Genomic DNA, 26,064 nt, shown 5'->3' on the forward strand with positions numbered 1-26,064 from the left:
TGCAGAAACTCTCTTGCTTTCATAATAGAGTCAATTTCCCCCCTCTTATCTTGAAATTTGAAGAGTATGGCTTCGGGTACAATCCATTTGTAGGATATGTTGTTCTTTTGTAGAAGCAAAGCCAACTCTCTGTATTTTTTCCTTATTTCAAAGGGAATGTCTTTCAAAACTTGCTATCAATTTTAAGGGTAGTTCAATTTGTTGCTTTTAAAATCTGGTCCCTCACGTATCTTCTGGAGAATCTTATCACCACCTCGCCAGGCAGATTATTTTTCTTTATGTATTCTGAATATGACCCATAGATCACATCCATTTTGCCTTGAAGAAAATCTGCTTTAAAATCTGCAACCAGTCCCAAAGCATCACTCAAAATCTGTTTAAGATTCTCCCCTTTAGTCTCTGGAACTCCCTGAAATCTCAGTATGAAGCTTGGCTTTTCCATTTGAAGCTGTAAAAGCTGGGCTTCATCAGAGTTTCTCTTCTTTTCCATCTCCTGCATTTGCTTTTTGAGCTTTTTGGTGTTGGCATCCACTTCTTTAAGATTATCAGCTGTTTGCTCTGTTTTTTTTAAGGCCTCGTCTAGTTGCTGTTGCTGTATAGCGAAGTTTTGATTAAGTGTCATCATTTGCACCAGCAGGGGTTGCAATGCTTCTGTTAGCATCTTAGAGAAGTCTATGGTTGTTTCCGGTCGTGTGACCGCACTCTCTGAACTAGCACTTCCTGGAAGAAGCTTAGGATTCGTTTGCTTGTCTTTCTCCGTTGTCTTCAGCGACATCTTTGAAGCTGTTTACCTTTAACAAAGTTTGCCAAAAGTCTCTAAAGTCTGTAAATCGTCTGTAATTTTCTTGTAAGTTCCTCACTATAGTCCCATTTCACTTTCAGTTCCGCCCCCCTTTAAAAGGCATGCTTTAAGTCCATTTTTATTTCCGGGGGGGGGGGGTCCCGCTCCCCTTGCTTATTTTAGGGGGGGACTTTCAGCCATTTCTCTGGTTCTCGTTTCAACCAAACTCACTCTCAATGTCGATCATGTAGATCTCGCCATCAAATATGTAAAACGCTTGACCTCCACTCGCTTGTCCCAGTGTGAATCTCTGAGTCTAGTACTGGAACAAAGCGGCGAGACCGTTGGGGCATCGGAACACCTCAATCCACTGGCAACGGGCTGGGGAGAGGCGATTCTCAGCACCCCATGGCTAGGAGCCCTTCGCAAGGGCCCAGGGGCGCGCGTACAATCACACCCCCTCTCATCCACTGGCTCATGGATTGTGTCCTCAGGAGTTCTCGAGAGACGCGTCCACCATTAGATCGTCAAAACCGGAAGTCTCTCGTTGCTATAATTTTCTCTTCCACCATGTGGTGTTCTTTCAGTGTGACCATGTGCACCAGTGGAATTCTGTCTGTCATCCCTTTTAAATTCATAATTTTTGGCATTTCTAAATTAACAGACTTTAGCCAGATTATTTTCACCACATATAAAACATTTAACTTTCTTTTACCTTTTAAATCTCCATGCATGTTTCAAACTCAAAACAGACATCTCATTAGACAAAGCAGCCTGACTAGTTCGGGAGTCATATTCTTCCTTTAAAACCATTAACATACCATCAAGCGTTACATCCTTTTGGTGTCTTAAAGACATTGCTAGACCTCTGTAACTTGTAGGGAGTCCATTCAGTATAGCAGCAATCATGTCTAACTGGTCAGGAGTCTTCCCAAGTTCTTTCAATTGATTTTAAGTCCCCATTAACTTCTTTAATTGATAAGGTAAAGAGTCACTTTCCTTTACTTTAAAGTCAAAAATCTGAGCTTTCAAGTAATAAATCTTGTTATCTCCCCTCCATACCTCTCTTTCAGGTGTTCAGTCGTTAGCTTGGAAGCTTCTATGGTATGCAGGCTGGGGACATCATGGCAATTAATTGAACCCATAATCAAGGACTTGGCATAGCCATCTAGTCTTCTGAAGGCACTTTTCTCTGGCTCACTTGCAGGGACTTACTTTGTTAAAATATCTCCAGCCCCATATATTTGTAGTCTATTCTTTAGGGAGCTGGGCCACCAATTAAAATTATGCTGGGTCAACTTGAGTGAACCTAACCCCCCTGGGTTGAGATCTCTGGCTCGGAACATACATCTGCAGCTGATTCAGAAGACATGCTTGGATCACTCATTCTGATCTGCAGGCTTTAGCAGGCAGTCATGGGGTTAATCTCTTCAGAGCAGGGATGCAAGAGCTGGCTGCAAGCCATGGGCTCCTAGAGTTCCTCCTCTGCCGCGGGGAGATTCCAAACGCACAAAAAAAAAATTCAAAAAAGAATAGTTCTCAGCTGCTTCTCTGTAGCACAGGCAGGCTGGCGTAGGAAGAGCCTCAAATCAACGTGAATCTGGGTCTCACCTTTCACAGCTTGGCAGGGAGAGCAGAAAAAAAAACTTGCAGGAGAAAAAGTGGTCGTTTTAAAATCAAGCCTCTCAGCTGCTAGTTAGCTGAGCCTCTCTCTTTCGATCAATTGAACATTTAAAACTTAATTCACTTAAGCATATTAGGCAAAAATCAGTTAACCAAATCATCTAGCTCTGCTACCAGAATATGTTGGAAAAGTTGGTAAAAATAGTTAGATATTCAGAGATTGCAATGGATCTTTGCTTCACTGGAGTGGAGGCATTTTCTTCTATGTAAAAATCTTTATTTCTAAGGGAAGGGTTCACAGGAAGTCTACAAAACAACAAAGACACCTAAGGCTACATCTTTACACTTTGATCACACGGTCTACAACAACTGAGATTATTCTTCTTCTTGACCCCTAGAAGGAAATAACCTGAATACATTAACCAATGATTATGAATAAACAGACTTCAGTTTCACAGGCTTTATTTCCATTGGCTCTGTGCCAGGTTTTCTTCTAGATCAGTCTAAATAATAGCACACATTAACCCTATAATGACTGAATTTTAGAACTTGCAACACACACACTTCCAACAGCATTTAGGACCTTAATGATAAGATACAATCCCTGTATCTAGCCCATGATAGTATTCTGGTTGCTGCTTCTTGGACCAATTGAAGTTTCTGGACTGTTTTCAAAGCCAGCTCCACATACTGCATGTTACAGTAATCTAATCTGGACATTATCAGAACATGGATCACCATGGCCAGATCAGGCTTTTTAAGGAGTGGCTGTAGCTAACATATCATCCCAAACTGATAAGTGGGGCTATGTGCCATAAAAGAGCCCTCGGTGTACAACTGTAACACTGGATTTTCAGACATAATATTTTCCATGTACTAATTTCAGCTGAGCATAAGTCGCTGTAAAGCCCAGTGATAAATGCACTGAGAAAGTGTTGATGAAAACTGGCAATATGTTTCGTTTCCCATTCTAGGCACTCTAACTGAGGAAAAACCCCTCCATTCTTCTTGTTTATACAGGCAGGCTGCCAGTCATTTTCTGCTGATGTCAGCTTTGAAGTTAACCTGCTTCCAGATCATGAACTCAAGATCTGTGGCCATAGGAAAGGAAATGAAATAAGGACACCATGTTAGTAATCTGTGTCTTAGGGTGATCTTAAGCTATCCATGTTAGATGGACAGAGTATATACATACATACACACACACACACATATACATACATATATATACACACACACACACACATATACACACACACACACACACATATACATACATATATACACACACACACACACATATATATATACACACACACATATATTTTTGTTGTTGTTGTTGTTCAGTCGCACAGTCGAGTTCGACTCTTCACGACCCCATGGACCAGGTCACGCCAGGCCCTCCTGTCTTCCGCTGTCCTCTGAAGTTGGCTCAATTTCATGTTCATTGCATCTATGACACTGTCTAACCATCTCATCCTTTGCCGCCCCCGTCTTCTTTGGCCTTCAATCTTTCCCAGCATCAGGGTCTTCTCCAGTGAGTGCTCCCTCTCATTTGGTGGCCAAAGTATTTGAGCCTCAGTTTCATTATCTGGCCTTCCAGGGAACAGTCAGGGTTGATTTCTTTTAGGATTGACTGATTTGATCTTCTTGCAGTCCAGGGGACTCTCAAGAGTCTTCTCCAGCACCATAGTTCAAAAGAATCTATTCTTCGGCGCTCGGCCTGGGATTTGGGATCCCAGGAACGTGAAGTCTGTCACTACTTCCACGACTTCCCCTTCTACATACACACATATACACACACACATATATATACACATATATATACATACACACACACACAAATATATATTGTATGAAATAGTTGTATATATACTCAATAAAAAAAATATGGACAAGCAAATAGATGGGCTTGGGGATAATCATTGGGGTGGCTTTCTACCCATAATTGTCCAATTGCCTTGGCACTGCCATCATGGGTGAGCCAGCTTTTGGTATGCGGTCAAGACCTACGCTGAGGCAGTTTCCATATGGCTCAAAGTTCTTACACACAAATGTGTTAAGGATCAGTATTCTGGTTTTCTTCTCCTTTGTGGCAAACCACATTTTCTTTCTCACCCTGAAAGGCTTTCAAGTTAAAACTCAGCAACTGAGTTTCTCCTCTGTGGTCCTGTCAAAAATATACACATCATATATGTGTAGGGAGGACAGCCATGTGCCCATCTGAGGATTTCTTTTCAACTTTTCCTGTAGACGCTTGCACTGTTCAAGCAGTTAAGTTGCCTTTCTTAAAGTTTCCTTTCAATAGAATAGTGAGTTGCCCTTTTGGCGTGTGGTAGAATCTTCAAAGAAACATCTGGCTGCTCAATATTTTTCTTTCCTAATGTTATTGTGTTCTCTAAGGGACCACTTGAAGTGCACCAAGGGTCATTGATGGCCCTTGGTGCACTTATTTAAAAATCACCTCACCCAGTCTCAGGAAAAGCTTAATTTGTGGAACTGTGTATACCTATGAAAACCAGATGCTTGTTGTTGTTCAGTTGCACAGTCAAGTCCGACTCTTCACGACCCCATGGACCACATCACGCTAGGCCCTCCTGTCTTCCGCCATCCTCCGGAGTTTGCTTAATTTCATGTTCGTTGCATTGATCACACTGTCTAACTATCTCATTCTTTGCCGTCCCCTTCTTCTTTTACCTTCAATCTTTCCCAGCATCAGGGTCTTTTCCAGTGAGTGCTCATTTGGTGGCCAAAGTATTTGAGCTTCAGCTTCAGTATCTGGCCTTCCAGGGAATAGTCAGGGTTGGTTTCTTTTAGGATTGACTGATCTGATCTCCTTACAGTCCAAGAAACTCTCAAGAGTCTTCTCCAGCACCATAATTCAAAAGCATCTATTCTTCAGCACTCAGCCTTCCTTGTGGTCCAACTCTCGCAGCCATACATTACTACTGGGAATACCATGGCTTTGACCATATGGAATTTTGTTGGCAGGGTGATGTTTCTTCTTTTTATTATGGTGTCTAGCTTCGCCATCACTTTCCTCCCAAGGAGCAAGCATCTTCTAATTTCATGGCTGCAGTCACCATCTGTGGTGATCTTGGATCTTAGGAACGTGAAGTCTGTCACTGCTTCCATAATGTCCCCTTCTATTTGCCAAGGATGAGGGTGAGAAAGATGCCATGATCTTAATTTTTCTGATGTTTTTCAGCAAGAGGCTCTTTCTGCCATTAGTATGGTATCGTCTGCATATCTGAGGTTGTTGATGTTTTTAACGGCAATCTTAATTCCTGCTTGCGATTTATCCGGGCCAGCATTTCACATGATGTACTCTGCATATAAATTAAATAAGCAGGGTGACGATATACATCCTTGTCGTACTCCTTTTCCTTTGATAAACCAATCAGTTGTTCCATGTTCAGTTCTGTCGATTTTTGACCCATACAGGTTTCTCAAGAGACATGTGAGTTGGCGTGGTACTCCCATCTCTTTAAGGACTTGCCACAGTTTGTTGTGATCCACACAATCAAAGGCTTTAGTCAATGAGGCAGAAGTAGATGTTTTTCTGGTACTCCCTTGCTTTCTCCATAATCCAGTGAATGTCGGCAATTTGAACTCTAGGTCCTTTACCTCTTCAAAACCCAACTTGTACTTCTGGCAGCTTGTACTTCTATCCACATATTGCTGAAGCCTAGTTTGTAGGATCTTGAGCATGACCTTGCTAGCGTGTGAAATGAGTGCAATTGTGCGATAGTTTGAACATTTCTTGGCATTGCCCTTCTTTGAGATTGGATTGTAAACTGACCTTTTCCAATTCTGTGGCCACTGTTGCATTTTCCAAATTTGCTGGCGTACTGAGTGCAGCACTTGAACAGCATCCTCTTTTAAGACTTTGAATAGCTCAGCTGGGATACCATCACCTCCACTAGCTTTGTTGTTAGTAATACTGCCTAAGGCCAATTTAACTTCGCACTCCAGGATGTCTGGCTTGAGGTCAGTGATCACACTGTCGTGGTTGTCAAGGACACTGAGGTTCTTCTTGTATAGTTACTCTGTGTATGCCTACCATCTCTTCCTAATCTCTTCTGCTTCTGTTAGGTCCCTACTATTTTTGTCCTTTATCATGGTCAACTTTGCATGGAACGTTCCCTCGATTTCTCCAATTTTTCTTGAAGAGATCTCTAGTCCTTCCCATTCTATTGTTTTCCTCTATTACTTTGCATTGTTCATTCAGGAAGGCCTCCTTATCTCTCGTTGCTGATCTCTGGAAATCTGTATTCAGTTGGGCAAATCTTTTTTTTCTCCTTTGCCTTTCACTTTCCTTCTCTTATCTGCTATTTGTAAAGCCTCATCAGACAGCCACTTTGTTGTCTTGCATTTCTTTTTCTTTGGGAAGGTACTGATTGCTGCCTCCTGTACAATGTCACGAACCTCCATCCATAGTTCTTCAGGCACTCTATTAAATCTAGTTCCTTAAACATATTCTTCACCTCCACTGTGTATTCATAAGGGATGTGATCTAGGTCAAACCTGAATGGTCTAGTAGTTTTCCCAATTTTCTTCAGTTTAAGCCTGAATTTTGCAATGAGTAGCTCATGATCTGAGCCACAGTCAGCTCTAGGTCTTGTTTTTACTGACTGTATGGAGCTTCTCCATCTTTGACTGCAAATTATATAATCAATCTGATTTCGGTGTTGTCCATCTGGTGATGTCCATGTGTAAAGCCGCCTCTTAGGTTGTTGGAAGAGGGAGTTTTAAATGACCAGCGTGTTCTCTTGACAAAACTCTGTTCACCTTTGCCCTGCTTCATATTGTTCTCCAAGGCCAATCTTGTCCATTATTCCGGTTACCTTTTGACTTCCTACTTTAGCATTCCAGTCCCCTATGACGATAAGGACATATGTTTTGGGTGTTAGTTCTAGGACGTGTTGTAGGTCTTCATAGAACCGGTCCATTTCAGCATCCTCTGTGTCAGTGGTTGGGGCATAGACTTGGATTACTGTGATGTTGAATGGTTTGCCTTGGATTTGGACTGAGATCATTCTGTCATTTTTGAGATTGTATCCCATTACTGCCTTTTCACTCTCTTGTTGACTATAAAGGCCACAGCATTTTTTTCTACGGGATTCTTGGCCACAGTAGTAGATATAATGGTGTTTTGAGTTAAATTCGCCCAGTCCTCTCCACTTTAGTTCACTGATTCTCAAGATGTCAATGTTCAATCTTGCCATCTCATTTTTGACCACATCCAATTTACCTTAATTCATAGATCTTACACTTCAGGTTCCTATGCAGTATTGTTCTTTGCAGCATCGGACTTTCCTTTCACCATCAGACACATCTACAACTGAGCGTCCCTTTGGCTTTGGCCCAGCCACTTCATTCTTTCTGGGGTTACTTGTACTTACCCCCTCTGCTCCTCCCCAGTAGCATATTGGACACTTTCCAACCTGAGGGGCTTGTCTTCCGACGTCGTATCTTTTAGCCTTTTGTTACTGTCCATGGGGTTTTCTTGGCAAAGATACTGGAGTGGGTTGCCATTTCCTTCTCCAGTGGATCACATTTTGTCTGAGTTCTCTGCTGTAGCCTCTCCATCCTGGGTGGCCCTCCATGGCATAGCCCACAGCTTCATTGAACCATGCAAGATCTCTCGTCATGTCAAGGCAGCGATTCATGAGAGAGAACCAGATGCTAGTAGAGAAAATGAGGAGAGGGCTGCTGCTGTCACATACCAGCAGTGTTGGAAACAAGATGTTGGCTTGGATGGGTCTTTGATTTGATCCAGGAAGGCAATTTATTTTGATGTAAGGTAAGACATCCAAAATAATGGTAGGAAAAGTTGAAGGCAGCAGGAAAAGAGGAAGATCCAACATGAGATGGATTGACTCGGTAAGGGAAAGTATGGCTTTCAGTTTGTAAGAACCGAGTAAGGTTGTTAATGATAGAAAATTCTGGAGGATGTTAATTCATAGGGTTGTAATAAGTCGGAAGTGACTTGACGGCACTTAAAACACACACTCACAAACACAGAAGATGTTTAGAATGTTAAAACATACTAAATAAACCAGGAATACAATACACTGCCACTCTTGAGTAGACAGTACTGACTTTGATGGACCAAGGGTCTGATTCAGTATAGGGTCACTACATGTGTCCCATGTGTTCTCCTCAGATCTTGGAAGCTAAGTAGGGTCAGCACTTGGATAGGAGACCACCAAGGTAGGCTCTGCAGTGGAAGGTAATGGCAATCTCTGCTGCTCACTTGCCTTGAAAGTCCCTTTCTGGGGTCGCTATAATTCAGTTGTGACTTCATTACATGTATGTAAGCCCCATCATTATTTGGGTTATTCCCAAGTATGTGTGTGGCTTTACTCCCCCCTCTTTTCCTGCTCCCAGTAAAGCAATAAATAGCCCCTGTATCTGTAAAAACATACCAATTGGCTGTGTCATGATCTGGGCTGTGCAAGCAAGGAGCCTGAGTAGCAGTGGGAGGACGCCAGGCCTACAACTCCCAGAAGTCCCTGAGAGGTTTTGGCACCAAAATTAGCCAATTACAGAGAAAGGGGACTTATAATAAAAGAGCTGGTACATCAAAAGAGCTGTTCTTTCTTCCAAGAGAGCAGAGCCAGAAGGAAGGCTACTGCAGGGAAGAGACCCTCATCCTGAGAGGAAGGGTGAGCCGACTGAGGCCCACTTGAGACAGTGAGCTAGGGACATTAAGTTTAGACACGTTAGGGCATTTGGTTTCTTTTCTTTTCACCTCTTACTGATTGTTCTTGCACCTTGTTTGTTTCCCATATTGGGCTGACCTCCTGTAAAAATAAACCTTTTCCTTGTTGTTTAGTTTGCCTGGTCCTCAGGCTTATTTCGGCCACACAAGGGAGGTCTGAAGGTCTTGGTAGGGAGCTCTGGGCCTTTTTAAGGGATCCTAAAGCGAGAGTGGTGGCAGTATCAGGTGACACGCCACCTGAGTCGTGACCGGCTGTCATCAGTAAAATCAGTGATTAATCACATGAATTTTAAATTAATTTGCCGTCAGTACTTCTGAAGAATGTACGTCTGTACTTAATGCACATACCTGTTGCAGCAAGCACCATCTAGAGACTGTTTTAGAGGATAGCTGTGTTGGTCTGCAGTAGAACAAGATGGGTAGCCGCCTTAGTCTATCTGTAGCAGTAGAAAAGAGTAAGAGTCCAGTAGCACCTCAAGTCTTTAAGGTGCCATTGGACTCTTACTCTTTTCTACTGCAGTGGAACAGTTAAGAGTTGAGTTCAGTAGCATCTTAAAGACCATAAAGAGTTCCGGGGTATAAGCTTTCAAGAGCTCCCTTTGTCAGACACAGTAGAGTAGAAATGGAGATGAAAGGACTCAGATTTCTATTCTGTCTGACGAAGGGAGCTTTGACTCTCAAAAGCTTATACCCTGGAACCTTTGTTGGTCTCTAAGGTGCTACTGGACTCAACTCTAGCCATCTTAGAGACTGCATTCCTTACAGTATGTGTGTGGATATGAGAAACAGAAGCAGATGGACAGACAGAAGAGGGGCTGCCCATGGGGACCCAAAGCAGCTTACTATACACATAATACATAACAGAAATAAATCCAATCAAAACACAGACAAACAGGAGCTGGAAAAAGTACAGCAGAAGGCTACTACTATGATGATCAAGAGGCTGGAGCACTTTTCCTATGAGGAAAAGCTGGAGACATTGGGATGATTAAGTTTAGAAAAGTGTTACATTCAATGATTAGAGAGATTTCAGTCCAGATATTACACTGCAGAGCATGGATCCAGGCAAAAGAGTCAACCATCTATTTAGAATGTGTGTGGACCACTCCCAACTAGCCATAGAGAGGAAGAATTTTTAAATGAACTAATTATCCTAAAATTATTTATTTTGCTTAAGGAGCATTTTGAAAACATTTGAGTGTCTTGTGCCGAGCTTGCACTATGAGAACTATATTTCTAGTGAAATAACAAAAGACAAATCCACCAGCATCAGAAAGACAAAGCGTATTCTAGCATAAGCTTTAGTGCGTTTGAACTCTCCAGTGCATCTGTTGAAACCCATAAAAACTCTGGCCAGCCTAATTTTTGATAGCCTTTACGGTGACACTGGATTTGTTTTGTTTTGCTGCTATAGACTAACAACCCACTGGAATAATTTAAATTGTACTAATTATGGATGAACGTGCACCTATAAAAGTAAAACAGCATATGCAATTTTTGATGTGTGCCAATAGTGTCCTGGACCTGGGGGAACTCTTACTATCTACTCTGGTCCTCCTTAAAGTAATATTTCCTGCGCCTTGGAAAGTGGATTCTCCCCCCCCCCCCGGTTTATGGCACAATACACGTTCGTTAGGTCTTTCAAGTGCCGCGAAACTCAAAATTGTTCAGGAATTTTCTTCTTGAAACTTAATTTATAGCTGACCAATCGAGCACAAGGTTTTCAGAGCTCAGTTGCGCTGCTTTGAACAGAGTCTCGGTCCTATTTCCAGACTAAGCGGGGCGTACCACCGTTCCATCTCGGGGGTGTTCGTCCGTCTGTACCGCAGGGCGGAAAGTACCATCTCCTTTACTCTGGCCTTGAATACAGGAAGAGTGCAGTAGCACCTTAAAGACTAACAAAATATGTGGCAGGGTATGCGCTTTCGTGAGTCACCGCTTCAGATACCAATCCTTGCCGGTACCATTGTATGCGGTGGGCGAGCGCAACGAGGGGAGGGTTACTTGCGGTGTGGGGGAAAGGGGACGTCGGCCCGTACCATTGGGCGACGAGCGGAGGGTGGTGTGGGTGCTGTGCGCCTGCGCGAGGGAGCGCGGGCGGGGCCGTTTCCCGGCGGGCCTTGTGGTTGGTGGGTGGCGGCCTGTCTTTTTCACCCTTTCGCGCGTGCGTCGCGTCGTCGGCCGGTCAGGTCCGGTTTGGGGGCTGCTACGCGACGTCGTGGTGTTGGGGCAGTGCGCGGTCTTCTTCCTCCTGCTCATCTTCCTCCGCCTTCCCCTCCCCTACTTCCGCGGCTCTGGCCCACTTCCACGCCTTGAAGCAGGCAGAGGGGTCCTCCCCGCCTTGGCCGTGTGGGAGGCGTCCGGCCCGCTCTGCGCCTGGACATTCAATGCTCTCGGTGGGTGAGAGGCCGGCCAGGCCCTGGTTGGGGACGGTGGTGGAGGAGGGATGCAACTTGTGGGGCCTTCGAATGCTCTTTTTTGGGGGAGGGTTAAGCTGGGATTTGAAGGGAGACCTGTTAGGCGAGGGGTGGGTGAAGGTTTGTGCTCTTTACATTTAGGGACAAGAGAGACTGTGCTGATTTTTTTTTAAAAAAATATTTGGGGTGGATGGGTAGGAAGCCTTTAAATTTCTGCTGTTGCTTTTCGGGGGGGTGGGGGGAAGCACAGGGATTTCTAAGGGGAAGTTGCCAAGGAGAGAGCCCGGGAGTACGGTGGTCTGGGGCCAGGATAGAAGTATATTTGGGGGACGCTATGCTAAAGAGAGTGCCTGGCTTTTGGGAGTGTGGGAGTCAGTCTTGTCCCCCCCCCCACAATGTGTGTAAAATAAAGCAGGTGTCCAAGAGCACCTTAGAGATTGACAAAAGGTGTTCAAGTATAGACTCTTCTGAGTCACAGCATTAGATGTAGAAATTGGGCTCTGACTCATGCACGGTTAGTCAGGAATGAATTTTGTAAGTCTTTAAGGTCCTCCTGAGCTTCTGTTTGGCTGCTACAGTAGAATGTGGTTTCCCATCTGGACTTATACTTCCATGTTCATTGGGAGTTGGGGTGTTCCTTTTTTTTAAACTAAGTAAAGGCGGGGGGGGTGGAGTGGGAAAGTTTTTAGGGAAGGGTAATATTTACCAAATCTTGTAGAGGTCCAGGAAGCAGCAGGCAGATGTTCAACCAGAAAGGTTTTTTGTTAAAAGAGAAATAAAAGGCCAAAATACACACACAAGCACACTTAAACACATACAAACTAGCTAAGAGAAAAACCAGGAGGAGTGGGAATAGTTGAGGGGAAAAGGGCTATAATTACTAGGTCTTGTAGAGGTCCATGGAAGCAGCAGCAAAGTGGTCAGCTTTTCACACGGAGAAGAGAGGAAACCCCCAAAGTGTGGATGCATGCTGTTGGTTCCAGGAACACACATATCTGGGGTTGGGGTGTTCTTGAGACTGTAGTTGGGTGGTTAAGGGTTATATTGTGAAGGAGTCTGTGTGAGATTATAATTCTTTCTGGGGGGTAGGGGTTAGAAGTGAGGAGGGTCCTTTCTGTTGGTCTTTGGTAGGCTGTCATTAGCAGTCTCCTCTTTTTTAATAACATTTTTGATGGAGGAGAGCTTCTAAACTTGAGTTAGGACATTTAGGGGGCATCTTGAGGGCAACATATCTTGAGATGGGGAGTGGTAGTGGAAAAGGTTAAACTGCTGATAGAGCTTAGTTCAGAGGTTGTTAATATGTTCTTCACTTTGTTTTGGTTACAGAGTTTGAGGGGGGCAACAAGTGTGTGGGGTGCTTTGATTGTGTTTGGAAGCTTTGGGAGAGTTGGATAAAGGCCCATCTGCTAAACCTGGGAAGGAAAGGCCCTGGTGGGGAGAGTTGTGACAAGGGCTGGGTGGGATGCCAGACCCCAGGAGCCAAGATGTAGAGTGGGAGTTGGTATAAGTGGTTCTGGGAAATGTACAAGGCAAAAAGCAAACTGCTCTAAGAATAAGGTATAAATTATGGAAATACTGTAGTGGATAGATTCCCACTATTGATTGGTTATTCTTAGAACAGCTCACCTATTTTTATGGGGTGGGCTTTTTTGTTTTGTATCATCCAGCAAAATTTGCAGACCTGGTAAGGAAGGCTGGTGTTACATGTGAAGGCTGGATGAAAGGTTGGGGTAGAAAGTATAATAAGGGTTTAAAGAAGATTTGATGGGCTTTAAGGGTGTGCCACAAGGAAGTGAGATGATGAAACACAGAGGACAGGCTGAGAGAGTATAGTTCTAAGAGAGTTTGGGGGTGATTTGTGGTCACTCCTGGGAAAACAAGGAAATAGTAGTTTTGAGCTGAGGTGTACAGTCCAAAGAAACTTACAGGTTACTACAAAGGAGTTGGGGTGATACAAATGAGAATCTAGACCCAAGTGTTGCATGGTGATTAGAGTGTTAGGGTAGGATCTGGAAGAGCTGGGTTGGGATCTCCACTCTACTGTGGCAGCTTGCTGGGTGACCTTGGGTCAGTCACACACTATCAGCCTAATCGACGTCACAAGGTTGTGAGGAAGAAAACAGTGTGAGCTGTTTTGGGTCCCCATTGGGGAGAACGGCAGGGTGTAAATGAAGTAAAAACAAACATCTATGTTGGAGCAGAAACACTGTTAGTAGAGATATCTACAGCTTTGGAGAATAGGTTGTTGGTGGAGAGTGAAGTGAGACTTTGATTGAAGGTTGTAGTTGTGTATGGACTTTAATGTCAGAGTATGAAGAATGAGGAGTGTGTATAGTAAGAAGCGGTGATGTAAGGCAGGATCAGTCAGTCTGTGAGCATAAGAGGTTAGAGGTTCATGGTGCACTTCAGGGTAGGTAGTTAAGAAGCTTAGGAAGTGAGGATCAGGCAGGTAAGGTGGGGCAGCACTTGGAGAGAAATAGAGGCAGAGGTTGCCAGGCAGGGAAATACATTTTAGAGGTGAAGTTCCATTGAAGGCTCATGCCTAGAGATGGAGGAGAGGATACAGTAGGGTCAGGCTATAAGGAAGCATATGTGTAGTTCCAGGTAAGGGTGTGTGCATACACTTTGCCATTTATTTTTTTTTGCAGGGTTTTACAAGGCAGCATGGTTCAGCTGCTGAAACCCTGCCTGGTGCCCCCCCCCCCTCACTTGTTAGTCACAAATTGCTTCTTCCTCCCCACACCCATGTGGGGCAGTTATCAGAGTGTCACTTTCAGAGCCAGCTGGCACTTTCACCAGTTCTTGTGGGAACTGAAAAGGAGGAGTACACCCACCCCTCTTGTTGAATGAGCAGGGCAGTTGTGACTCAGAACTGCAGTAGTAAGGAAAAAGAGGCTCCTCCCCATCTGACTCAAAGTGCAGAAGTGTTATCTTTGGTTAGCCCCTGATGGGAAATGCTGGGGAGGGGAAGCTGGAAGACACTGGAGTAAGATGCTCATGAATGGTTTTCATTGTGGTGAAAAGAAGCAGGAGACTGTGGCACCTTAAAAGACTAGTAACAGTTTATCCCATCATAATCTTTTGTGGGTTAGAGGCCACTTCTTCAGATGTGTTTTTTCTAGAATGCTGGGGTTTAAGGAGCAGCGTTTTTACGTATGGCCAAATAGGCTTATTATACTTTTTGAGGGATATTAATTTACTGTCTCTATTCTGATCCAAAACTTCATTCTTGTTAAGCTGGATTCTTAATATTATCTGCTGTCCCTGCTTTTTGTACTTTGCCCTGCTATGGACTGTTGCACTGTTTAACTGTTGTGGGGCCTTAGAGGGAGAGAGAAAAGAGACGGTAGCTTCTAATACAGATAAATTGTAGCCTTTTAAAAAAAATATGCAAGTTTTCTTTTTTTCCCCCCTTTTGCAGTACAGCACTAGGTGAGCAAGTTCCGGACTTCTTTTTTTAAAGGTGTCTGGTTTTCCTAAAGTAGTTTCTTCATCTTGTAGTACCCTCTCTTGTTAAATAAATACATTTTAAAACATTATGTCACTGAATTAGCAGGGTAATTGTATTTGGACTAGGTGCGTAGTCCATCTCTGTTTCTTAAGGTATTGAATAATAATGTGTCTATTTTGAGCACTAAAATGTCTCCATCAATCTGTTCTCCATGCATGCTTTATTGGGAGTATGCCCTACTGAACTGTGTGAGATGTAATTTTCAAGTCAACATAAGATAGGATCAGGTTGTACAAGTCTTGGTAGAAAGATCATTCATGCAGGTTTTCTGCCATACTTTTTTCATAGGCAAGATGTTGGTTTCTAAATGATGTTGGAAATTCTGGCATTAAGATGGTGGCAGTTCTATTTATCGTTATATGCTTGAAAAATGCCTTAAAAATGGCTGATAGACTGGTCATGATAGCCAGCTGGGCCCAAGAGAGGGAATCTCTTACAGACAGATGCACTAATAGAGATGATATTGGCTGTGCTGTAATATCTGGCTTGCCAGTTTTGATCAGAATGCTGAAGTAAATGAACCATAGTCTGGTCCAGTATGGAAATATAATAAGTGCCTCAGTCTATGAAAATAACTGTATTATAATTACATAGTGGGTCTGACGTAGCTAGAATTCCTCGTAGTAAACTAACTGTTCGAAAAGATTGTGCTAATTTAATTGTCCGTGTAACGTGGAGGGACATCAAATAATTAGTCATTGGGTAAACAGAATGGTTGTAGACATAGGTCATAGAAGCTTGTGGGTGGGTTCATAGGGTTGGTAGATGGTGACATCTGGCTCAGGGTGGTGAACAGAGTGGTGGTATTTAGAAAAAACAGTTCTGCATTCTCTCTGCCCCAGTTGATAATAGATTAGGAATAGGAATACAGGATCAAATAACTGTTTAATGGGAGTCTGGGAGTAATCCTTGTATTGGTTTAAACTCATTTGACTTTGAGAGTGCATTGCTTGTCGTTGATTTGAGCTATTCAGGATATATTCACACAGTCAACTTACTTCCTCTCTGCCACTTGCCTTGTTCCTCTTTCACATTGTTCAAAAGGTTTATGCTTAGAACTTTCCATTGCTTCCTATTAGTAAGGGTCTCCTTTGAAAAGGAAAATTCCAGTTCTCAGTAGAAATACTGGACTGTAGCTCTCACAACAGGTTGTTCCCCAAAAGCAGCAGTACTGTAGTTCTGCTCTGATTCTGTCCTGTTTCTCTACCTTTATCTGTAAGAATTCTTTGTAAACTTGCCAAGATAAAAATATAACTAAAATTCTTTTTTTTGCATCTGGAACTGCTCCCAAAAATTGAGAGCATGCTTATCTGTACCCTGTGCATGAGTGAATTTAGAGCGGGTGAATTCTAAGACACCCCAGACATCTTGCAGAGTTTTATTAAATGTTGGCCAGAGAATGACTGTATTAAACCCTTGAATACATGAAGTTTGTCTTCTCCTGGATTGACTCATTAGTCCATCAAGGTCAATATTGTCTGCTCAGACCGGTTATGGCTCTCCCAGATAATCTTAAACAGAGGTCTTTCAAATCACCCACTACCTGATATTTGCAACGGGAGATGCTGAGGATTAAACCTGGGACCTTCTGCATACAAAGAGATGCTCTACCACAGAACCATGGCTGCTTCTCTTCACAAGCCTAGCAATTCAGTCAGGATAGTGTCTATCTTGTTAATCACTATATTGTTTCCATTGTGGAGGCTGAAAGTGAGCTGGCTAGTGAGTCTTGAACATAAAGTATGTGGAATGTGCACAGTATAGCATGAAAAGCTGAAGGTGGATGTGTAGCTGTTGATGACCATGGAGAGGAGTTGCAGCTGGGTAGGATTGCAGCAAGAATGCAAAGTGGAAAAGGTGGAGAGAAGAAGGTACAGTGGCTGGCCAGATAAGAGATATAATGTGACTCACTGAGTCTCTGGGAGAGACTGCTTGGTCACACTCCTCCCCACCCTTCCTCCTAGGATGGCAGGGCAGTATGCATTCTGCTTCCCTACCCTCTTTATTTTCACAATATACCCATGTGGCAAGTTAGGCTGAAAGGGGGTGAATGCTCCTAAGTTGCTGGATGGCAGGGTTTAGTCTTGAATCCAGGTTTTTATGATCCAAGCCCAGAACTCTAGCCATTACTCCACACTGGCTTTCTTAAATAGCACACACTCTTCTTTCCAGCTTGTAAAGTTGGCAGCTGATTTGTTGATGAAAATGGTGGAGAGTGAGCAGCATGTCCAAGGTGGCTGGCAGTTGGGTTTTATATGTACAGGAGCATCACTTTTCCATGCTGTTTCTTGTATGGTATGTCAATCCCTTGTTACCCCAACTCCTAGAAATCTGATATTGGTGCCTAGTGATTCCAAGTAGGTGTGAATCTGGAAAACAAATAGAATCACTGAAGAGTCCTCATGCTTTTGCTAAATTGCACAGAATTGCAAAAAGGATCATACGTTGAGATTTAAATAACACACAGCTAGAAATGTACAGTTAACAGGGAAGAAGCTGATGATCAGTCTTACCAAGCCCCAAAATTCAGAACTGTGGAGGGGGAAATGGGCAACTTTGAATGTTTTATTAGGACAACTGCCCGTTAAAGTAGGAGACCTGCATATCTTTGTGTTCAAAATCATGCCCAGTGCTGAAGCATATAGTCTTGCTGAGAAGAGATAGTATTTGATCATGGTTGAGGGCTACCTTGTCATGGATTTGAACCCTAGTTGCCCCTTTCAAAGTTAGTTATGCAGGTTTTGCTTTTCTGAATAATAAAAAAGCTTTTGGATATCTTCTGAGAAAATTTAAAATCTTCCCTCGAGCTTGATGAAATATTCCCAGTCATAACTTTTCAAAGAAATTCATTCTAACCCTGTGAAAAATAGCTGAGTGTTGAATTCAGCAAGGAGTAAAATGAGTTCAGATAAGATAAACTGTGAGGTGTTGGTCGCACACACTGAGGCATGATCTTCTTGGACTAGCTGACAAATTAGCAACTTTTGCTTTGTGCCTTGCCGCTTGGCTGTGTTATGTGGGAAGGTGATCCCAATAACCTTTTCTAAACTATGTGTGTCTTGCAATCTCGGGAAGCCACAGCTGCTGCAGGGAAGCCACAGCTGCTGCAGTCTTTCTTATGGCCTTGGAGGAGCTACAACAACATTCTTAAATTCAAGTCCCTTGGGGGGCTTTTAAAGGCAAAGGAATATCTTCCACTCTGTTTCTTTGTAGGAGATGGAATAGAAAGTTGGATGAAGTTTTTCACTATTGCTGAACTAGCTGCTCCTTCAGTTGTTACAAAAAATCTTTATGGATCTGCTAGGTTGCCACCATGATGATCCAAGTCAGCTCTCTTGCTCAGCCATACAGCCTTCATAGAATAAAATACCTCTGGTCCAGCAGCCAATGTTTTAACAGATGAACTGTGGTCAGTAAACTCTCCATGTATGTTCCTCTGCTCACCTTTCTCATCTATGTCTGTGCTGCAGGCCTCCTCTTCGAAGGCTGTGTGGTATATATTTCTTTAGCCCCATTTTCTTACTGGGCACCAGCTTATTGCTCCTTTGTTGAAGCCATACTTTCCTCTTATCAGAAGTGGAGTAGGGCTTGCACATCTGCACTTCTTTTGTGTTACATCACTGCCACAGAAAATAAGGCCCTGCCCAGGGCCTCATTTTGCTTTGTTTTGACAGGGGTAAGCCCTGGTGTCTGTTTTCAGTGTGGGGCAAGTATTGGAATATGTGTGGAGATGCCTCTGAGCATGTGGCAAGTCCATTGTCCTGATTGCTGAAGTACAGCTCAGCTACAGAGTCCTCACTCACACTTTGGGAGTGTATGTGGCATGACTGACACACATGTGTCTATGCCACAATACCACTCTGTACAATTCAAGGACTGTCTACCCCTCCTTTGTCAGCATAACATGTAATTGTAGAAGTTGTACCTTATGCCACAAACATCAACTCTTGGTCTACTTATTTGTCTTCTAGTAGCTTCTCATAAGAGTTTTCCCACTCCACATCTGGGACAAGCTGTCAATTCTTTGTCTCTCCTCCTTAAGCCAGTCTATACTGTGCAAGGGTTCAGTCCAGCATTCAGCAGTAGGCAAATTCCTACAGAAAAAATAATCCACTCCAGGTTCTCATCCCACTTTTTTTCCAGCTGCATTGGAGGAATTTCCCCCCAAACAGACCATTAGACTAATAGAGGAAAGACAGGATCTGCTTGGTAGGAACCTTGGTAGTCTGAGAGAATGAGGCCAGCAGGAAGGGCACTTTAACTGTGTACCAGGAAGGGAAGTGGCTCAGCTTAGATGGAGACATTATAAAAATGGGTACACATGGACCCTGTTCTGTCTCCTCTTCCAGTTAGGTGCCCGGTTAGAGGGCTGCATATCTTTTCCCATTACAGTATATTTATGGCATGAGTTCATCACTGCAAGCACAATATTTGCTGTATGTTGCTCAGAATGTATGCAAAGTGGCCCCCTCAAGCATTGTATTCATGCTGTGGGTAGCATATCTTTCATTCTGCTGACATCTGTGTGCCTGGTGGGTTTCATTTATTCAAGGGGTACTTTGTTAGAGGGAAGAGGTTTTGTAAGTTAGAACATGTCTTGTCAGAATACAACACACTTGTGAACACTAGTGGAGCACAGTGTGTAAGAACACAACTGTAAGGGCTGGTGTACTCTGCTCTGAATCCTAGTGATAATGAGACAGATCACAGCATGTCCCTATGAAGCATCAGTTTTGTCTGTGGGCTATTCAGGAGTGACAGTTGAAATAAGCACTGCCTGTTAAGGGCTTGCCTTAATTTTTTAAAGGCTTCTTTGGTGCATTATTAAGGATAGTCCTGATCTCCACCAGTAGGTGTATTCATAATATTAAACAGTAAAGTACATTCCGTATCAACAAAAGTTATGTTTATTGATGCTTTCATCATAAGCAAAACCTCCTGGTTTAATAAGGTAGAATTAACCTGTAACAACTGTTTTAGGGGCTTAGTCCTAAAACATGATTAAATGCTTTCCTTTTGAAAGCCTTTGTGTTCTTCCATGGGAGAGATGGGTCAACATCCCATTTTCAGATGGCAAGTTCAAACTGATCATAGAGTTGAAAGGATGAGGTATCCTTGGTACTGTTTCACCTGTAGTGGCTCTTCTGGGCTTTCCTGAAAGACTTTAGAGGAATTCTGCTTATGTGGGAACACTTAAAAATATCACTGTGCAGGAATGAGAAATAATTTGAGGAATTCTAGATTGAGAAGCTTCCTTTTTATGGCTTGACAGCTTTGTGAGTCTGCTTACTCTTGGAACTAGCCTGATAAGTTGAGAATGTGAGTAGCAGTCCAGAACAAGAGGAGCCTTCACCAGATGGTGGTGGTTGTAAAACGTTTGTTGAGTACTGGGGCTGCGGTGGCTCAAGTGGTTAAGACGCTGAACTGCAGGCTGTGGAAGGTCAGTAGTTCAGTAGTTCGAGACCCGGGTGCCGCATGATGGAGTGAGCTCCCATCTCTAGTTCCAGCTCCTGCCAACCCAGCAGTTCGAAAACAAGTAGATAAATAGGTACCACTTTGGTGGGAAGATAACAGCGTTCCGTGTGCCTTGGTGTTTAGTCATGCTGGCCACATGACCACGGAAACGTCTTTGGACAGCGCTGGCTCTTCGGCTTTGAAACGGAGATGAGCACCGCAACCCTAGAGTCGGATTCGACTGGCTTTCAAGCAAGGGAACCTTTACTGGGGCTTCACATGCTGATCTTCCATCTTGCATAGCTTCCTTAACCACTATGCCTTGGAGGTGAATCCCCATTTATTACCAAGGGCTTTGTTTGGGCTGCCAGGGTGAGGAGGCAGGCCAGGGAGCTTTCCTTTTCATGCTGCTCTGCAGCTTTTAGGCTTTCCTTCAATATCTAGCTTTTCACTCTAAATATTCCACAGAATATGCACTGCTGTCTTGGTACAGTCTCCATGCGGATGGTGGATAGTGTATAACTGTGTTGATCTTGGCACTTTGTAGCCTACTGGGCAAGTGATTTTTTTTGTGAAGTTCTCTTAGCTTCACTACTAAAAGTTTCTGGTGCAGGACACTCTTCTGATCACAGACTACAGGTATATGTCGAATGACTGAATTCAGTGTTACAGGAACCATGTAAACATCTTCTTGTTAAACAATTGCAGATGTTCTGCAAACACTTATCATGTGCTAAGGAGTCAAAGTAAAGGGTGTTTCATTCACACTCTGACTTCTGTGGGGAAGAATTCAGAATTGAATATGGTTAATCCCCCCCCCCCCATTTACTTGCAAATTTGAGTTTCAGTCACTGAGGCTAAGAGATGTGCTACTGTTATGTTAAGCAACTGAATGTATCCTAGCTTGCCCTCCCCTCCCCGCAGCTTAATTAAAATGTTGACTTGCCTTGGGGAACCAGTATCACAGAAACAAGAGTTGCAGGTGCTTTGATTTGGTGTTGAACAAATAAAATGGCCACTATGTTGTCGAAGGCAACATGGGTGTTGAACAAATATAATGGCCACTGTTTAGGTTTTAAAGATATGATCTGTAGCTCTGACAAACTTTCTTGGGCTGTGGGAACCAGCTCAAAAAGACTTGGGACTGTATTTCCTAATTTTTGCTACCACAAAACCAACTACTTAGTCACTTTAATTTCTCATGATTTTATTCAAGCTATAATATGACAAAAGTGTTGTAGTAAATATGAGCCTGTCATAGTAAAAACCTCATAATAAAATAAACTGCTAAATATACTGGTGCTGCAATGAAATTTTTAGGCAACCTGGCACCAGGGGCTTGTTGAGGCCTGCTCTGTTTAAACTCTTGCGATAGTGGGCAAAGCTCATACCAATGCTCAAGAGATTCTTGCATGTAGTTTGTCTTGTGAAATACAGATTCTATAAGGGTGAGTTTTGTTGTGCCAAAAGGGGGAGGCACAGCCAGGGGATTTAACTGCCTGTACTATGCGTTCCCCACCCTGTACATTTCTCCCATTGGACTACAGAGGACACCAGCAGAGATGTCTGTAGTCCTCAATACCTTTGAGGACTCTCTAGAGGACATGAAAATCTTAAAGAAACAATATAAGGCCTTGATACAGCGAAAAAAGAAGGCCGCCATAGCCCTTGCATGGGAGCAATTAAGCTCAGCATGCAGAGATAAAAATCCCTGTTTATTCTGGAATATGGTCTCTAATTGTAATACTAGACCTCCCTCAGTGTGCAGTAATACAATTCTCCCTGAAACTTGGGAAAATTATTTTGAGCAGCTCTACCAAGGTCAGGATGAGGCTGCTTCAGAGGTCCTGGATATAGCTACCTTACCCTCTTGGTCCCCTGTGCATCCTCAAGAAATTAAGAACCTCATACAGACCCTGAGTTCCAACAAAGCCCCAGGTTCTGATCTTATATGTGCAGACCTGATCAAGAGGAACCTCGAGTGGTGGGTTCCAGTTCTTGCTACCTTATTTACAACTATAGATAGAACTGGTAGAATACCTAAAGACTGGGGGGTGGCAATAATAGTGCCTATTTACAAGAAAGGGAACAGAGAGGATCCTGTTAATTATAGGCCGATCAGTCTGCTAAGTATAATAAGTAAGCTTTATTCAAAACACTTACAGTGGAAGCTAAAAGACTGGATGGAGCAGGAAGGTCTTTTGAGACAGGAACAAGCAGGCTTTAGAGAGGGACGGTCATGTTTAGATCAGTGTGTGATATTGAATCACTTGATTTCCAAATACTCTTCGAATTCTTTAACCTCATTGTATGCAGCTTTCGTAGATTTTAAATCCGCATTTGATTCTGTCTCAAGAACAATCTTATGGGAAAAGTTGAAATCTTCTACGATAGATAGGCGCTTACTGTTTTTATTGAGAGCTCTTCACAAAAATACTTTTATTAGGGTACGATGTAATCCTCAAGGTCATCTTACTAGGATGATCAGGTCAGATAGAGGAGTAAAACAAGGATGTATCTTGGCACCTCTTTTATTTAATATTTACATCAATGACATGGTACAGTTTTTGTACAAACCTGAATTTCATCCTCCAAAGCTTGCAGACAGACACATCTCAATCTTGCTTTATGCAGACGATGCCGTCTTGCTTTCTAGGACCCCTAAGGGACTTAAGAGAGCTATGTGTGCTCTTATGCAATACTGTAATCAGAATTGCTTAGAGATAAATTATATGAAGACTAAAATAATGGCTTTTGCCAATAGGCCTAGGATGTTTAAATGGGTTATTGACTCTCGTACCATTGAGCAAGTTCGTTGCTATAGATACCTTGGAGTTGTATTTCAGTCGTCCGGTCATATGAAAGGCCATGTTGATTACCTGTCAGCTAATGCAAAGAAAAGCGCTGGAGCTATTCAAAGGTTCTTCTGGTCCAAAGGAGGTCGTAACTTAGAAGCTGCCATTAAGTTATTCACTGTAAAGGTATTACCCCAATTATTATATGGAGCTCCTTTGTCTCTCCTGACAAACTTGACCTTACTTGAAAGAACACAATCGAAATTTTTAAGAGCTATATTTCAAGTTCCAACAAGCGTTTCAAATGCTGCAATCCGTTTAGAGGCTGGCCTGGTTATGGTCGAGGCAAGATTGTGGATTGCTGCATTTTACTATTGGTTAAAATTGATTTTTTTACCCATTGGCCTTTCCCATACTATGATGCAAGATAACTTTGTTCCTTCATGGCGGAAAAAGATAGAAGATAAACTGGTCTGTTATGGTTTTTCAAAACAGTTTATTCTGTCTTTGGGACACGATCGGGCTAGATCAGTTCTAAAACAAAGAATATTAGATGTCGAACGACAGATGGACGTGAGCAGGATTAGGAGCCCTGTATTTGATGTAAGTTCACTTAACAAGATAGCTGTGAGACCTTACATCAAATATTTAGATATCAGCAATCATAGAAGAATTTTTACCCTATTAAGATACAACGCCTTACCCTCAGCCATAATGGAGGCCAGATTTACTAGATCATTGAGGAAAAGTTGTATTTGTGGGATGGGATCTGATGAAACATTGGAACATGTAATCTTCGATTGTCTTATATATCATAATGCCAGGGAAGTTTTGATCAAGCCTATAGTTAATTCCTTTCCAGGTCGTGATAGAAGGATACTTTTGTCAATTATGCTGGCAGGAGACAATCAAAAGTTGACTAGGATGGTTGCCAAATTTGGTTGGTTGGCATACCAAACTAGGAAAGAGATAAAGGACAGATAGGCCTAAACCTAATTTTTAATCAAAATTCTGATTCTATTATTTCTGTATTTTAAAGTTTTTAGATCCTATTTATAATTTTAGATGCCGATATATTTTATAATTTTACTGCTTCTGTAACTGTATTTACTTGTCTTCTATTATACTGGTCTATGACCGTAATAAACTTAATTGATTCCTTTGTGCAGTAATCTGCTTTAAAGAGCCTTTAGGGTTGGTGGGAAGAATGAATCCCAGTGGACTATATGCCTGCAATGGGGGCATGGTGTTAGACTGCTTTTAGATCACTGCAGATGTTTCTGTCTTCCCATCAATGTTTGTGGCTCAAAGCATTTTCATGTGCCATCTTGTAATTCACAAAGTCCAGCACAGAGGCTGGGATTAGGGGTGTGCATTTGGGTAAACCGAGCTGGAAAAAATACCCCCAAAATACCATGCCAGTATTTTCCAGATATTTTTCCAGCCAGTTAGCAAGTGGGCCATTTACTCAGCTATCTGAAAACGGCCGCCCTGAAAAATGCAGAAAATGTTAATATTCAAGGGATGGCGCTCCCTTTAAATGTCCTCTCCAAGCCATGCTGTGTCAAGTGAACTCTGAAGTGAACTAACTGCGACTATCCAGCAGCCCCCAAAATATTCAGGGTTTTTCGGGGCCACTGGATAGCTGCAGTTACAGTTCACTTTGGAGTTCACTTGCCACAGCTTGGAGAAGGCATTTAAAGAGACCACATGCTTTTAAACACTTTTTTCTCCATTGGAAACAATACAGGATGGAGGCACATTCACCTTCTTCTGGGTCCCATAGAATTGGACCTTGTGGTCCAGTCTTTTTGAAACTTGGAATTTTTTTTTTTTTGAGGAGAGGCACCATAAGCTATGTCGCAAACTTGGTGCCTCTACCTCAGAAAACAGGCCCCCCCCCCCAAACCCCAAATAACCCCAGATCGATTCTTCATTATAGCCTATGGGGACCATTGTCTATAGTGGTCCCCATAGAGTATAATGGAGCTGGAAAAATTCAACAATCCCAAATATTTCCTGAATCTCAATACCATACTGATCTTGGGATTTGGGAATAAAGGAAAATACTGATCTTTTTTGGGTTCAGTATATCCAACCCCCCAAAATACTGTTTTGTGTGTGCACACCCCTAGCTGGGATACCTTTTCCATGTTGCTGTTCAGCCTTTTGCTTGCAGGCAACACATCTACATAAACCATTCAAAAATGACATGTAGCAGGACACCATCTGAATGCTTAACTTGTATATGTAGCTAGGCTACCGAAGTGCAATCCTTTTCTTAGTGCATTGTCTTGGCAGATGTACGTCATAACCTTGGTAAAGATCAACACTGAAGTGAGGCAGGTTAGAATTTCCTGGTATTTGTTTAATGCTGTGCGTCATGGAACACTTTGCCTTATGAAAATGTGAGTTGGGCTGCTCTGCTTCTGGCTTCATTCTGGCAAGACTTGGGTCTGTGTGGTCAAGGCAAACGTAGCACTGAATTAAATCCAACTTACTGAACTTTCCCCAAGCATCTTATGAAAGATAACATTTCCATGGGTGACATTTGCTAATGTAGCCAGTAGAAAACTAGGAAAGCCTAAGGCCACCTGTGATAAGTTTGAGCATAAGCTACTCCTGAATCTGCATTCTGGGGGGAAATAATGCAGTGTATGAACTAGAAACCTGAAGATCTCGACCACCCAAAAAATCCACAATCAAACAGATAGGTAATATGAGAACTGGCCTTGGTGAGTCATAATGAGAGTTTC

At 42.8% G+C, this 26,064-nt stretch overlaps 1 protein-coding gene across 2 annotated transcripts in view; it reads left to right on the top strand.

Annotated features, from left to right (window-relative positions):
- The window catches only part of PTP4A2 (protein tyrosine phosphatase type IVA, member 2), a 70,499-nt gene that overhangs the window by 14,216 nt on the left and 30,219 nt on the right, over window positions 1-26,064 (top strand). The window contains exon 1 of one of the 2 annotated variants that reach the window (XM_015408098.1): window positions 11,253-11,527. The exons of the other annotated variant lie outside the window; for it this stretch is intronic. The gene's annotated coding sequence lies outside the window, so the exon portion shown is untranslated. Of the gene's footprint in view, window positions 1-11,252; window positions 11,528-26,064 lie in introns of those variants that run through there. 2 annotated transcript variants of the gene reach the window in all.

Source organism: Gekko japonicus, unplaced genomic scaffold, assembly GCF_001447785.1.
Source record: "Gekko japonicus isolate JY-2015 unplaced genomic scaffold, Gekko_japonicus_V1.1 scaffold36, whole genome shotgun sequence".
Taxonomy (NCBI): domain Eukaryota; kingdom Metazoa; phylum Chordata; class Lepidosauria; order Squamata; family Gekkonidae; genus Gekko; species Gekko japonicus.